Consider the following 6,001-nt stretch of genomic DNA (forward strand, 5'->3'; position numbering starts at 1 on the left):
TGGATTGTCTGGTTAATAAGACTTGACTCAAATACACTTAAATATATACCTCCAACCACCCTTGCTTCCAGCAACTTTCATCCACTATTTTCATTTCTTTTACCACTATCTGAATGATATTGCTCATTTATTAGAGGCTGTACATTACAGTGGTTAAGAGCATTGACTCTGGAGCCAGATGCCCTGTGTTCAAAGCTGGCCCTGCTATTACTGGCTGTGTGGTTTAGGGCAAATAATTTAACTTTTCTGTGCCTGTGTTTCACTGTGTGTAAAATGGGGGCAGTAAGAGAATTATCACAGTGATTCAATGAGCTAACACATATAAATTGCAAACTATCATGCCTGGAGCACTTCAGGGTCGTGGAAACGTGAGGTTTGGGTGTTGCTATGTTGATTAAGTCCCATGAGTGCAGGCCTCCAGCTGTCGATGTTGCCACTGGGTCCCCAGTGCACAGCACATAGTTAGGGTTAATAAATGTTTGCTGAATAAGAATGACTAAAGAGCCGGAGCCTGTTTCCCGACTTACCAGGCCCCTACCCCAAGCTGGGGGGCGGCAGGCTCAGGCAGGCGTCTGAAACTGAGAGCTGGGGGAAAAGAGACAGGGGCTGGGTGGGGGCTGCTGAGAGAGAGCAGACCCCCTTGATGTGGTCACTGGCGCATCTGCTCCATTGACAAGGTGGCTGTCGGTTGCCACAACAACACTCCTGGCCCCAGAAGAATGTGTTGGAGACAACGGGAGAGTTCTGCAGCCACCCCCCAGCTTAGCCTCTAGGGTGGCAAGCTGCCTCTGACCCAGAGAAAGTGTCATATCATACGCTTGTGCACGCAAACACAGACCCATGGTTGCACATGGACACAGAGCAAGAGACACAGAGGGACCCTCATGCACCCAGAGGGCCACACATGGCCGAGGGAGGGACCACATCCTCACAAAGGAGGTGTAGACACACACAACCGCTATGGCCAGAGCACCAGACAGACCCCCACAAAAGGCCCCAGGAGACATACACAGACCACTGCAAGGAGTCCAGGTTCACACTCACAAGATGCCACCTACCCAGAGGCTGAGTAACTTGTCTCACCTGGGAGGCCATGGTGTGACCTTCACGATTCACCTGTGGTCCCTGGCACCTGCAGGCCCCAGTGTGCGTGCGTGCATGTGTGCGTGTGTGTGTGTGTGTGTGTGTGTGTGTGGTGGCAGGTGAGAGTCAAGGAAGTACATGTTGGAGGGAGGCCCAGCGCCACCTCCCTCAGGAGGGAGGCCACACCCAGACTGGAGATAGTTGAGGAGGAGGAGAGACAACCTCTGAGGCCTGAGAGAGCAGCTCCTGAGGCTCCAGTCCTGCTCACTCACAGAGCCGTGTGCCCCCACAAAGCCCGCTCTCAGCCCCAAACGCTGGGTTCCAACCACAGCTCTGCCCCCTGCTACCGTGGAGAGATTGGGCCAGGCCTCCCTCCCTCTGAGCCTCAGCGCTCTCGCTGCAAAGGGCAGAGGGTGACTTAGGGTGGAGGCCCAGGGCTGCCAAGAGCAGACAGCAGCTATGAATACTGTGTCGACGAGACAGCACCCTGCACGGCCGGGATTCAGTCCCCACTGCCAGCGGGCGCCAGGACTGTGGGCCTCTGCCCGAAACAGGCCTCAGACAGGGATTCTGAAAGCGCAGGCCCAGACCTCGTTCGGGATCAGGAGGATCAACAGGGCAAAACTATTTTCATGGTAATACTAAGAAATGTGCCTTTTCCACACTCATTCTCCCACGAGTGTGCAGCAGAGTTTTCATGAGGCTACAGTGGCTGCCGGGTGGTCTCCTGAGCTCCTGAATGCAGGGGCAGATATGAGACTCCAGCTGACTTCTACTAAGCCCCACATGAAAGAAATTCGAACAAAGTCAAATAATGCCACTCTTCTCACTGAGGTTTATTTTATTGGTTTCAAAACAAAAAGCTATTTTTCATTAAAAATGTGTTATTTATGTAAACATAGTGGGTTCATTATAATTTTAAATAAATGAATACATAAACATTTATATTTTTCTCAGCTTTAATTTCTGTTACTGTAAATATTGATAGATATACAAATATACAACAGCTCTGTGTGTGCAATAATTTTTTTTAAATGTTAAGGGGTCTTGAGGCCCCAGTGATTGAGACCTATTGCCTGAGACACACGGCTAGCGATTGATTAGAGTTCCTCCCTCTGCTCATCCAAAGTCAGTAAATAATAAAAATAGGGAGTATATCCTGAGTCCTTACTGTGTGCCAGGCCCTGTTTTAGGGGCTGTAGCGGGATCATTGGATGGACTCCCCAAACCAGGCTTGTGAAGTAGGTATTGCGGAAGCAGAAGAGGAAACCACGGCTGTTTTCCGGTAACCTGACGAGGTTGTGGGACCAGGAAGTGGCAGAGTCAGGACTGAAATCCAGGCCGTCTGACCTAAGAGCAGCCCCCACCCCAAACCCAGCCTCTCTGTGCTTCCTAGGCCTAGGGTTGCCAGATAAAATACAAGATGCCCATTTCAATTTGAGTTTCAGATAAGCAACAACAGCAAAAAAATGTGGTACAAGTATGTACCGGACATTGCATGGGACGTACTTTTACTATACTAAGAATAGCTTGTTTATCTGAAATTCAAATTGCACTAGCATCCTATATTTTTATTTGCTAAATCAGGCAACGCTAACTGTGCCAGGCCAGCTCTGGGAGCTGACGACCCTCACCTCTCAGGCGTGTGCCCCAGGCAGCATGGCCCAGCCACTGTGTACCTGGGTCCAACACCTCCACCTCTCTGAGAGGGGAGGCAGCAGGGCAGCTGAGTTTCTGTGGCGGTCAGGGGCAGTTTCTCTCTCGTGACATTTCCCCTCAGATCCAGAACTTGGGGAGGTGTCTCCACAACCACCATCTGTCCCCCCCAGCCTCCACCCCGGGCCCCACAGCTAGTCAGGCTTACTCTGACAGGTTGTCCCAGAGCTGCTGCAGTCTACTTACCCCACCCATGTAAACATAGTCTTTCTTCCTTCTGCCTCAGCACCCCACTGCACCCCATCCCAGACCTGCCCGGTAACAGGGCAGGACTGAGTTCTCTGGAGTCGCCCTCGGACCCTCTGGCCTCCAGCAGGGCACTGCTGGGCAGTGGCCGTTCAGCTACAGGAGCTTGTACATCTGTAGGTCCTGGGTCTCCCCCGTCACGGTGACACCCATTCAACCGACAAAGAAGCTGAGGCTCAGCTCCCAGCACCTATCATTTAGCACTTAATTAAGCATCAGGCTGTGCATCCTGAAATCCAGACCCTCCTCTTTGCAGGAACATCTGTCTTCTGCCCAGAACAGCCTTCAGCCCACTGGCCGACCAGCACACCTGGGATGGGGCAGAGAGGAGACTCATTGCAGACACTCTGATGCAGCTCTTGCCACTGGAAGACAGCCAGAGCCACACATCCACCAGGGACACGGCGGGGCTGACTCAGTGAGCACACTGGTACTCTTTGACTTAACACATAATTACTTCCCTGAGTAAGTTCCTTTCTCCACCAAGCAGGCCCTCTTCTCGGCTGTTTCATATTTTGTGTGACCTCTGAGATGATCAGTTCATGTAGTTAAGCACCGCTGAAGGCAAAGAAGTCACCACGTGTCAGGAGCCCCAGCAAAGTGCACTCAGGAGAGAACTTGAGACTGGAGTTCCGATGGGGGTGTAGGATTTGGGTTCAGACACTGTGTGCTGTGTGATCCTGGGCAAGTTGCTTAACCTCTCTGGGCCTCAGCTTCCTCATCTGTTATTGAGTATTAGTGTGTGCCAAGCCCTTTCTAAGCACTTTTACAGATCCTTTCATGTAATCCTCACAAAATAAGTATAGTTATCAGCTTCAGTATAAGAGTTGGCTTGGACGGCTGTGACATAGTACTACAAACTGGGCGGCTTACACAACAGAAATGTATTTCCTCACAGTTCTGGAGGCTAGAAGTCCAAAACCAAGGCACCGGCAGGGTTGGTTCCTCCTGAGGCCGTGAGGGAGAAAGTACTCCACGCATCTCCGATTGGCTCATAGGTGGTCGTCTTCTCCCTGAGAATCCATACTGTCTTCCTTCAGGGGGTGTCTCTGTGTTCAAATTTCCCCTTTTCATAAGGACATATTGGATGAGCATCACCCTAATGACCTCATTTTAACTTGATCTCCTCTTTAAAGATCGTATCTCCAAACAAGGTCATATTCTGAGGTACTGGGGGTTAGGACTCCAACGTACGAATTTAGGGGGACACAATTCAACCTATAATACCTGGTTACAGGTGAGGCCAAGAGTTTAAGTGACTGGCCCAAGATCACACATGCTTTAAATGCTAGAAGCAGGACGCAAACCCAGGTTCTAGAATGCCCACTGCTGCCAACCCGTCAGCAGTGTTGCCTGTTCAGCCTGAGCCAGTCCTCCCAGCCTGATAGGGCTATGCCAGGGAGGAAAGCATAAGCCATGTAACATGTTTAGAACAGTGCCTGGCACAGAATCAGTACTGGACAAATGTCAGCTGATAATATAATGGTCTACCAGGCCTGGGTTCAAATGGTGCCCTGACCTCTCATGTTGTGTGACCTCCGGAGGGGCTTTACCTCTCTGGGCCTCAGTTTTCTCATCTATGAAAGGTGGGGTGGATAAGAGTTGTCCCCCAGATGTCTGCATTGAGGCTCTTTGGGGCTCCCCAATGTCCTCCAAGCACATCCGCCAGCACCAGGAGAGACCCCGCCCCCTCCACCTTCTCCCCAGGTGCTGGGGCCTCTGCAGGTCTGAGGGGCTCCTGAGACCACCTCCATGTGGCCTCCCGTAGGATATGGCAGGAGGTCTGACCCAGGGCACACAGCAGCCAGCGGGGCCAAGGTACGAAAAGGAAAAGAGGAAAGAATTGAATTCGATTCCGTTGAGAAGGGCACAGAATCACTAGGTGTCTGCTTCAGGCCCAAATGTGTCACAGGGACCGGTTTGCCCTCCTGCCTGGAACAAACCAACAAAACAGACAAAATAAGATGAAAGGGTGACACTGAATTTCAGGCCACCAAGGGCAACGAACCCTGCAATACGGAAACAAACAAGGTGAGCTCTGTGATTGCCCAGCTTGCTGCCTTGTGAGTGTCTAGGCTGGGCCGTGGGAAGAGGGGGGCTGCACAGGGCCCAGGGAACTCCATAGGTACATGGAGATCAAAGCAGCCACCGTTTGCAGAACAGAGCACCTGCAAGGAGACAGTGCCCAAAGGGAAGCCTGCAGACTCACAGGGGCTCCCCGAGTCCCCAGCAGGGTAATCGGCGTATTTGAAAGGTCACTGGTGTCACACAGAACTGGGACTAGTACCTGCCCCTGCCAGCCAGACTGAAAAGCCTCCCAGATCACAGGGCAGTGGGTGGAGCGCTCGGGAAGGCCTTGCCTCAGGGCTGAGGAATGGTGCCCCTGGACTAAGCCCTGCCCCAGACGCACCAGACCACAAAGCCAGCTTCCAGGTGACTTGCCTGCCTCTCTGAAGGAGATTCATAAGAATACAAAGACCTCCAGTACCCGACCAAGTAAAAGTCGAATGGCTGGCATCCAATGGGAGATGAACAGGCACACAGAGGGCAGGAAAACACACCCACGGTGAAGAGAAAAGTCGGCCAATCACAACCAACCCAGAACTGTCACACTTGCGTTAGCAGAGAAGGACAGCAAAATAGTTACTGTGACTAGATACCACGTGTTCAAGCATTAAGTTGAGAAGTGGAGCCCAGGAAGAAGGCCTTGTAGAGATGAAGACTACGAGGTCTGAGACGAATGTGCTAGACAAGGAAACAGCAGATCACACCCTGCAGAAGAAAAGAAAACTTAGGCTCAGCTAGAGAAACTATCCAGCGTGAAATGCACAGAGGAAAAATAATCGTTTTTTAAAATGAAAAGTGTATTTGTGAGCTGTGAAGCAACTTCAAGCAGCCTTACATACAAGCAGCTGGAGATTGGGAAGGAGAAGTGGGGAGGAGGGCAGCAAAAAAA

Source organism: Rhinolophus sinicus, linkage group LG01 (genome assembly GCF_036562045.2).
Source record: "Rhinolophus sinicus isolate RSC01 linkage group LG01, ASM3656204v1, whole genome shotgun sequence".
In the NCBI taxonomy this organism is placed as follows: domain Eukaryota; kingdom Metazoa; phylum Chordata; class Mammalia; order Chiroptera; family Rhinolophidae; genus Rhinolophus; species Rhinolophus sinicus.